Raw genomic sequence first — 11,082 nt, 5'->3', positions numbered from 1 at the left:
GCAGTGGTGAACGGAATCGTTCGGAAGCTCCATCCGCTGAAAAGTGCACGCTTGTTTCCCAACTCGCCTCTTGATGGCGCTGAACCTATATAAACTTATTTTTATGGAACCGTTATTTATGTAATGCTCGCTTTGCTTTTAGTCAAGAGGATCTAAATACCAAAGTAGGAGAAATTTGCAACTTTTTTTTATTCAAGGGAATCGCGTCAGGTATTTTTTTACTGCATCGTTTCAAACGCAAATCTGGGAACCATTTTGCCCTCGTCTTTGCTTACTGCTAGAATTATCATTCCGTCTTCAGAGGCATTGTCGCAAATTTCGAAACATCAAATTGAAAAGTCCGTAAACCGTGATGTCGTTAAATTTCAAGCCGCCTGAGGAGACTAAATATTGAATGCCGAAAATGGAATATCTATTTAACGTTTCGACGGGTGTATTTAAGGTCTTTAGTTACTTTTGAGTAACTATCTGTGAGTGAAGGCTCAACATTCTATGTACATGCTCTACGGTTATCGCGTTTTCCAATGCCGTCGCATTTTGTTATTGCGAACCAGCTGTTGCATCTCAGCTCTATTAAGTCAATGACCCCGTACCATATGCGCATACTCAGATGCACAATTAAAGAATATATGATTGAACGATCAAAGAAACATGATGTGATGAAGAAATGTACATTACGCTCTTCGAGGGCGAAGCAATAATACCGCTATCTGTTATTTACGTTCTGTGCGCCTCTTCTTCCGTCTGAAAATTGCAGAGGTGCATGAAACTTAGGTTACACTGAGATATAATTTTGCCCTATCAATGTGGTTGTGCCCGCAGTGCACGCGAGCCAATTTGCCCACCCGTTGTGCGGCGCTACAACGATGTCGACGTCTAAAGACCTTTATACACCCGTGCAATAGGTTGCGCTTAGAAACTTCGTCTTCTAATCCATTGTGCGACATACTAAATGTCGGTCACCTCTCTGACGGGAAGTGCTTCCTGGACTGCTTCTAAAGTAAAAGCGTGTTGCTTGTCGTAATCGTAAGCTTTGAGCATTGTAGGCCATGGCAGAGACAGTGCTGCGTTATCACGATCGTAATAGTGACAAATCGTCTGACAAAATTGACGTGAAATGGTGTCAGCTTCTCCAATGTGCCAGATGGTAGAGACTATCCTGGTTATACTGCTGTTCGTCGTATGGTCAGGGTAGGTTTTAAATAGTAAGCAAGATTTTTCTGCCGAAACCAAGTCAGGAGTTTCAAAGGTTAAGACTAAATGGTATATATACATGTACGTGATCAAAATGAAATTTTTTAGTCATCGAAAATGTTCTTTTACCCCCGGATATAGTCGCAATAACTAGCCGGCACTAGGTCGCTCATTCCTCGTTGACTTTCTCAACCTCGTACATGTATACTTTGCGGTCATGGATTCCATATTGACGGAATGTCAAATGCCACATTGACAATAAAAACAAAACTTTAAATTCGACAGGGGTTGTCGTCGTCTTGCATTCGGTACTGTGAGAGAAACACTACGAGTAACTGATACTACAGACGTGCCGCAGAAGGGCCTGCCCGACGCATGCGCAGACTTTGGTCACTCATACAGTGTGGAATTATTAAAATACAACCACACATATTATTTACAGAGTAAAATCGGCGACAAGCGTGTTATGGCGACCGGTATTTAATACAATGAACACGATTATGATCGTCATATCTGTGTAACTGCAACGTATGCGTGTTTCTGGTACCTAGATTCTGCAGCGTTTCAGCGCTATTAATCAGATAACCCAAATGTGTCAAGCCATATCGGTTCAGACCTACGTTGACATGACACTGGCAAAGCTCTTACGAGTTGTCTGAACTCGACAAGCATAATGGTGGCCAGAATGTGAGAAAAAAGTATGCCACCGGTTTTGCAAAAATAACAGTGTTCAAATAATGATGCGTGCCACGTTCTCAAGAATGACAAAATTAGTAATAAAACGCGAAATTATCACCCGGGCCTCTTAGGTTTAAAGATCATTACCCTGCGTTGTTCGTGTCACGGTATATCGTAAAATGGTGACAGAACAGCCACCCCCGGGGACATTTACCACCCTGTAAGAGTCTTGTTGGCAATTATCCAGGGGTATACTGTCCTAGCAATTTCATTAAATTACAGAAAGTTTTGCTCGAATACGATATAAGCGAATTAAAGAATTTTTTAACTACAAGAACAGGGGTTTACTGCAATCTACACTGCCAAGATCACCCGCTCAGCTATTTTTGGTGTAGTTCATTTTGGTTTTGCATAGTCATCTAAGTCAAAGTTGATTAAATAACACAAAAAATAAAATAAATTAATAAAAAAAATCAACAATAAACGTTCTCATGACATTGTACTGCAGACTAAAGTATATACATATGTAGACTGTTATTTTACATGAATTTGTTTTCTTTTTTCGATCGAGTTTCACTTTGAATAAATCTGCAAAAAATAAATTAGATCAAAAATAGATGACAAAGTTCAAATTTCCTTTTTTAATTAAATGTAAATGAAGACGTCATATTACAGATTCAAAGCCAACTTCAATTATAATTTAAGGATATTGAATTCAACACACAGCGTGATTGAAATAATAAATTCGTACATTAAAAAAAAGCAATAATCGCAAATGCGAATATGACGTGTGTGTAGGTGTTCCCAAAAAGCGTTTTTGTATCATAAACATTATGTCTTCTGTTTTCGCTTCATATAATGACCCTATAATTATTCAATCTACCAGTTAGCAAACTAGTAAATAGTTGTACGATATACCGTAGTTTCAGCTAAGACAACATTATTTCACAGTCGTGAAAGGAATAATTGCCTTCCATTTGTAGATCCGAAATGAGAGCAATTTTTTAGCAAAACATTTACTAAACATTTCATTTTTGAAAAGGTAAAATTTTTATTCATTAAACTTAAATAGCATGTATCGATATCGGTTTGTTTTTATGTCATCCCAAATTGTGCTGTAGATGTCTTTCAGAAGACCATCTTCGCAAATGGTGATTTTGTTTACATTTTTAGAATTGCCGCTTTACAGTGAATTTTCGTGATCAAACCATGACATTCTTCAGACTGTTCTTGAACTAGGTTAAATTCCACTGACTTCAAATATTATATTAAACCCTGTTCTATGTATGGAAGCCCATGAGGGACATTTTTGGAAGAGAAAAAATAAATATTATCTCATGCGCACGAGATAGTAACTCGTGCGCACAAGGTAGTATTTTGTTTGCTTCAGATCTTTAATTCACTGTGTCTTGATTGTTTTTTCTTCCCAAAGAAAATCTAAGTACATATAAACCGATATAAGTACACAACGAAATGACCACTTGATGTCCACAAATTATCACCCCGCCTTGTTTGTGACATGATATATCTTGGAATCGGTGCCAAGGAGGTTCCCCCGGGGGATTTTACTGATCGGATATTTCCCATTAGCAGAGGGTAGATGTCCGATGGCTGATTATCCCGGGGCATCTATCCTGTAACCATATACGCATTTTGCTATTGAATCCCTGTACAGAAAGTTTAAATGCAGGGCCGAGTTTAAGGTAGTAGGAGCATTGAAACTGAGAGATTTTCTCAGACTCCTTTCGGAAACTTAATACCTACTCTGAACAAATCAAAAATACGAATCAGGAGTGACCGAGCAAAGCTTTGTACCAGTGAAACAAAGTGCCAAGCATTTTCAGATACTTGGAAAATCAAAATGGCTGCCATCCTTGTGTTAACGCTGTGAGAAAGACGGGAATGTTCGATAAAACTAAAACGGTGAAAACTGTACTTACTTCAAGAGTTTTCGAAATGAACCCGCACGAGTAGATGATCAGTGAAGTTTTGTAAAATTTTGACAGTGTCCGTTGAATATTCTGCCATAATCTGATCTAGGCCTACAAACATTTTCGAGAAACCCACCTCATCTGTTGTTGGTTTAGCTCACTTTGATTAAATAAAATGAAAAATGAATAATAAAGGTCTTACTGGTACCAAAGTACTTACATCTGTAAAACGTTACTTTACATGGACTTTCTTTTTTATTGACTTTTGACTTTGAATGACTCTGCAAAAAACTACATTAAGACCAAAAAACCGCTAATTGTTCAAAATTCCTGTTATTGATTATTAGCATCATAATCAAGTTCCATTAAAATGCAAACTGATGTTAAATTCTATAGAACAGAAAACGTAATTAGTGTGTATATTGAAAAACATTAATCGGAAAAAAGCGAATGATAATATATGTACGTGTTCCCAAATAGCGCCATTGTATTCTAAAGTATGTCTTCAGTATTCGCTGGGTATAATGAGCCATCGTTTATTGCATTCTGTCGGTAGGCAGACAATTACATGTAAATATGGAGTTATATAACACATAACTTGTTGTGATGTAATGTTCCTAGCAGTTGAATGACGCGAAAAGTGAGAATATATGTTAAGCTGATTTATAGTTTAAGGTTGTTTCTCACCTGAAACTGAATATTTTCAAGCTTGGCCTAAAACGTCTTTCAAAAGAATTTTAACTGTTATCTGCCAAGATCAAGAACATGGATCAGGAGTTATCGTGTAATTTTTTTTCGCATGAAAGAAACCAATAACCCCCAAATACCCCAATTTTGGTGAAATTCAGAATGAAAGTATACCCTGCACTAACTCTATGCGGGAAATTTAATTTTCGAAGTTCAGAAGGAGCAGACCCCGCTCCATAGGTTTCAAAGTGAATCTACACACACAGCAGACCAGTGAAGACTTTGAAAAACAAAAAGATGGCTCGAAGTCCTGTCCCTTTGCGCGGTGGCAAATTCTACTTCAAAGCGAGAAGTATATTAATTGTCAAGGACATCTCGGAGCCCGAAGATGGGTAAATCAAATCTTACATATTAGTATGCGATAGATTGTAACTAAGAGCTCTGATTCATTTCTCTGTGATGACATTTAGAAGCAAGAGTTACGTGCATGCATGCACTAATATGAGAAAAAACTTATTATTTGAACTCAAAGCGTGTTTTCTATACGTGAGTTTAACATTGTTCTGTCACGAGTTTGCCTACGTTTCACGTATTGCACAGCTTACACAGGGTTCATGAACACAACGAAATTTGGTGGGTGCTTGGACAAACCGGCTGCTCAAATAAGCACGTTGTTCGGTCAAATGAACGTACCATAATTTCCCTCGTTGATAGGGCTTGCTTCATGAATATCATGTCACCTTCGTAATTGGAAAACATACTGGAAACTTAAGCTTTTTGATAATTTTTCTGGGGATAATCACTCTATCTCTACGAAAAAAGGAATCTCCAGTCATCGAAGGTGGAGGTTTTGGCCATCCAATGAAAGATAATTGTGAGAAACCGAACTAATGATGACTATGACTTGCACTAAACTAAACTGTGGTTTAGGTCAGAGTGCGTGCCCTGTTGTCATAGCCACGACTTCAGCACACCGAGTGAGGGCAAATGGGAATTTTGCTTTGAGTCTGGAACAGACAACATGAATTGGTATCCGTTTATTTCAAAACTTGATTTCTTAGTTTGTACAAGCTATTTTGAACCAGACAAAGGACTGATTGTAAGCATTATCACTCTTTAGAATTCAAGATTCTTTATGACTCTTTTTCGTCTCACTGAAACCGGTTCGATCTCTCTACAGTCCTTTCAATTCCATTGTTGCACAAAATACACCATGCGCAAATTATTTGACAAGATTAAAATCAGAAAACTATCTTTTGTTTCTGTATGTGATTATATTTATCGGCTTTTTCATCATACACTAGTCATGTATTTAGTTTCAATGAACTTGATTGAGTAACTCAATCGTCAGTTAGCGGTTTTGGTTACGCCGCCTGTTCAGGTGCGTTAAATTCTGTCGTTTACAGACGCCACCGTGACGGTGTCGAGTGACGAAGATACCATCAGATGTATGACGTTGGTGGCGTACATCGGTGACACTGTACCGGGTGAAGAGAATTTACAGCTGAAGTTGTCGCATGCCAGGAGCTTCATTATGTCATTATTGAATGAATTGAAGTTATGAATTTCCAGAAAATGTTTGTATTCGCTCTACCGTGAATGGAGAGAACTAGTTATGATTGGTTGGTCGCTTGAGAGCCAAGTGTTTTTTTTGTTGTGGCGTGAGCGTACACTTGTAGTTGGCCGAGCTCTATCTAATATACGCCAAACAAAGACAAAATACATTACTTATTAAACCGAATCAATACAATATATATATATATATATATATATATATATATATATATATATATATATATATATATATAATATATATATATATATAAATATATATATATATATATAATATATATATATATATTTATATATATATTATGCGACTAGTCGGCCATTTAATAGCATCTGCAAACTTTTATGACGTAGGTGAAATACCTACGTAATCCGTAATTATTATTACGTAAAACCATCGGTGTCAATATGTCAACCTGGAAATACTCTCGTCGTGAATTCTCGAAAGAACTTAAAAGATTTAGCAGTGATCTAGTCTGTAAACAAATCAGTACTATAGCCGTATACAATTATGATCTGAGATTTATTTTCTTGTCGACAACAGCAGCAAGACATTTTGTAAGTGTTAGGGGAACCATACAAGCGATCTAGCTTAACGTTTATGGAGTGAATTTCTCGCTCCCTTGAGTAACCATTTTAAAAAGCCATTACGTCTGTATGCGTCATATTATATTGCAGGACAAATACAGTCGAGATATTTAGCCAGCTATCGTGACAGACTCTGTAACAAAGGCTGAACTTTAACCACACTGAGTTCAGCAATCCACCAGCTGACACACACAGCTCAGTTTGGTTTACAGCGAGATATTAAATGACAAATCAATCCTTTCGACGTGTGTATGGTCGACTTTGCATTCCCCAGTCTCTCTTTCTCGTTAGTGATACAGGCCCACAGGCAATAAACGTGAATATAATACTCGTTTTCACATTTTGTCGGTGTCCGTGTCTCATGCACATGGGCAACAAGACAGCGAGCAAACACAGCTATATCACATTGTATTTATTGCGTGTGAAGTGTAAATTACCTCAGAATGTCTTTTACACAGACGAATTTCAATACCGAGTGAAACTCAGAAGAAAGGGAATGTAAATATTTGTAGACGATGTTTATAAAGAACCACAATTCTTTCATGGTAATGGGAAGAATACAAAGTTTATCGACCGCTTTACCATCGCTCGAAGTGAGCTTGAAAATTGCCTTACCGGTGAAATTTTTCTTTAGAAATGGTAATCGTATATGTTCACATTTCCTTCTGGAAACTACATTTCTTTCGCTCACAATTGGCGGCTTTTTTCTGTGATACCATGTGTCAAGGCAGTGTGCCCCTCAAAAGTGAAGACTTCAACTTTTGCTCAAACTTTCCTCAATATAACCCAACCATTTTCATGTCAAATCAAAAATCAAAATCAGGGGTCACTGTTCGAGGATTGGTACTTGTGAAACACATTACCTGACATTTACCGACATTTGAATTTTAAAGTGGCCACCACCCCGTCTGTTAACTCCTTGGGGCCGGAAAACACAATTTTCGATTTTCACAAAAATAAGAAACTTATTTTTATCTAACCCCTAGATCTTTAAAATGAGCCCCAGAAGTGGTAGATCAGAAAAGCATTTTAAAATTTTGAGAGCCCGAATATCTGTCCCCTTGGCGCATTCTAACTTCAAGTGATGGCACCATTTTAAAAAGCGCACACTTAGTCATCGTCGTATTATGTTTCTGGTTGTAGTGGGTAAGGTTCCTTTTAAGCTCAGCCGACCTTGGCGCATTGTAAGACGGGTCGGTGAGACCTCTCTGCCTGAATCCCCTGCATTGATCGAGAACAATGGATACCACTCGGCAAGGGTCACGTCACGGCCTCCGCGGGCATTCAACGAACAATTTACCATCCCAATGGCCAGACTTAGCTCCTCGTCTGTAGGCTCCAACAGCTTACCATGTGAGAGCCCTTAAACGTTTTGCAATTACCTATGTTCTACCCCGATTGTAGAGAAGAAAGAATCAAATTAGGTTACCCCCTCTTTATATTTATATAAGAATTTTGTGGCAGGGAAATCAAGTCACTTTGCAGAACGCCATAGGTCACGCTGAGGTCAATGTCACGCCGTACGGTTGACGACACGGGACAAAACTTTCTCTTCCAGATACAAACAATGGACATTAAACCCATGTCATTTGGCATGTGTTGTCAAATTGCATAATCTGAAACAATTTGGTTTTACCAAAGCATGATGAGTTATTTCAGTCACAAATTTCGTTGTACTGAATTCTTCAGTTTGTGCATCCTTTCATCATGTTCAAGTTCATCCCTGTGTAACCTGTGATCTATTGTAGCTCCGTTAAGTTATAAAAATTGGTCCGAGTCATTTGAAGGAAAAACTTGCAAGTGTGAATGACATTTTAACGGCGAATTTGGAGTTTCTCTTACATGCTATAACCGTAACGGTCTTGTACACTTATCCAATACCCATTGAATACTTCAACGAATGTTTGAAGTCGGCAGCCGATCAATAAATATGAAATATTATTCAGTTGATACATCGTTTTTCAAATATTTCTTAATGGTATCTACGAGATCTTTCACTTTTTATTGTTTACGTCACAAAGTCTCAATAATCAGTTTCAGAGCAATACTGGTGACCGTTCTGAAGGAGCCTGATATATATAATCCATAGCTGTACTACTCGTACGTGTATGGGAATGAACAAGAATTGGGTGATTTTGAATCAAAATACGAATACATCACCAAAGATATGTCAGTTGACATACGACACTTGGCTATTATTCACAGATACATTTCGCTTCTTGTGGATAAATTTTATACCATCAAATGCATTCCACACAAACGATAAAATTAGGAAGGCGTGGATTGACCGTTCAGTTAAATCTAAACCTCGGAAAAGAAATACATTATCCATGGAGCAAAATATCGCAGGGAAACTAAAAGACAGGTTGATTTACAAAGATGCGAAAGTAAATGCACAAAAAGCTGTAAGACAAACTTTTCGGAAACACCTTGAAAGTGTTATTGAACCGGATGTTGGCCAGCATGAACGTGACATAGGAAAAAAAGGTTTTCATGGTTTATCAAATTATTCCGAAAAGACAGTAGCGGCATAGCACTACTCAAGGTACTTGTCGTGAATGGTGTTCCTCAGGGCAGTGTGCTTGGTCTTATATCGGTTTTAACTTTTCACCAATATCTTCAATGTATTCAATCTAAAACACGTCGCTTTATGAACAACAGCGTAATTTATAGAAAGGTCAAATCGGACCGATATGTGTGAAGCACTGCAAAAGTGGCCTCCTATCAATGAGAGATCCAGCAAAACACCTGAGGAATTTCGTTCCATCCGGAAAAATGCAGCATCATTCGGATCATGCGATCAAGATCACAAACAGAGCTCCAATATCATCTAAAGGGTCATAATCTCAAAATTGAGAAGTCTATAAAATACTTGGTGGTTGAATTATCCTCAAGTCTTTCACAGACGTAAAATGTTTGGCCACATAATAGTGAATGGGGACTTGAAAATTTCTGATTATTTAGCAGAGTGGGATTTCAATGCAGCCTTATAATTGGTTGGTTGGTTGGTTGTAGTCCTAGCGAGCGCTCACCGGGTAATAGTCAGGTGTAACTGCACAGTTAGTTTATTTTTTAAATGTAAAAATTATTGAAAACGACACAGGCGGACGAAGAGGTAAGACTAAACTACAATGCGATACAACGGATCATTTACATTTCAGTGCGAGATTTTACGAGATCTTGCTTCGCTGCGCTTTATGTTTAACAAAACATTGTTTCACGACAAGTATAGGACGACCAGCGCGTCATCTAAGGCGAGGACGACTCAAAAGACTAATTTCCATTGAAGCATGAAGATACGACGATATCAATTCACAACCTGACCCGTTTCACACGGATGGCAATTCAACTGACAGTACGGAAAATATCATAAAGAGTCTCGCGAGATTGCGTAATACAAGGACTTTGTGCTTTAATCGGCCTATCATTTGAGAACATTAATTTATTGCGCAGTCATGGAATGTATTTCTCATTCATGCTCGGTGTTTTTCCTTGCCCATTAGCGCCACTTTCCTCAATAATATGATGTATCGTTTTAGGATCAACCCTATAACACCATCAAACATGTATTAATCCATAGACTTAAAGCGAAAATAAAGTCTAACATGAGATAATATTTTGAAATATTTTTGTAGTTGGAAACACGAATATTTTCTCGCGCTTCTCGTGAAATGGAACACAGAGCATTAACCTTGTAAACATAACACATTGTGCAAAACATGCAGAATTAATGTTGACAAATGCATTCTAGTCCAGAGACAGTTTTCAAAGATAAATTTGGACGCCGCACACATAAGGTTTGCTTTGACGAATCGAACACAGGGCATGTAGACATTATTTTTGGCGCAGAATAAGAAATTGTGTTTTACAAACAGAACAGAATGAGAGAAAATTAATCGAAAGTTACTGCTAATCAATGCTAGTGGAGCTTTAATGTGTTGCATCATTAAAGAAGAAAAGAGTTTGGCGAATAAGGATGTTCGTCAGTTAGGGACAGCCTTGTTGTGTGGTATTTCTTCAAAGTCTAATGAAAATTGGAGTCGGGCATGATTAGAGCTTAAATCCAGTAGCTGCCAACAACTGGGCGCCAGGTGTGAAAGAATATTCAGACAGCGGCAAGATGTGATGAAGTTCACAGCTCACTTCCTGAGTTTTCACATCGGCCGCCATGTTTGCGTAGTTTATGTTGTGTATACTTTAAACAACTCGAAATAACTGTTTTGAATTGGCTATTCAATTACTGCCTAGAGTGTATTTGATCGTGACTTCAAGGATAAGTATAGAGGTACGTCTCATCGACTCAGTGATGTACAAGGTCATCGCGACAGTTTTGGCACGGTCCTGTCCGACGCTATGTCACGCGCAAATAAACAAACCTGACGTACGGTGTTGGCGGTATTCCATAACGCAATACAGTTTACTTTATTTCAATCGA

Source organism: Ptychodera flava, chromosome 11 (genome assembly GCF_041260155.1).
Source record: "Ptychodera flava strain L36383 chromosome 11, AS_Pfla_20210202, whole genome shotgun sequence".
In the NCBI taxonomy this organism is placed as follows: domain Eukaryota; kingdom Metazoa; phylum Hemichordata; class Enteropneusta; family Ptychoderidae; genus Ptychodera; species Ptychodera flava.
This window is presented reverse-complemented; position numbering follows the sequence as displayed.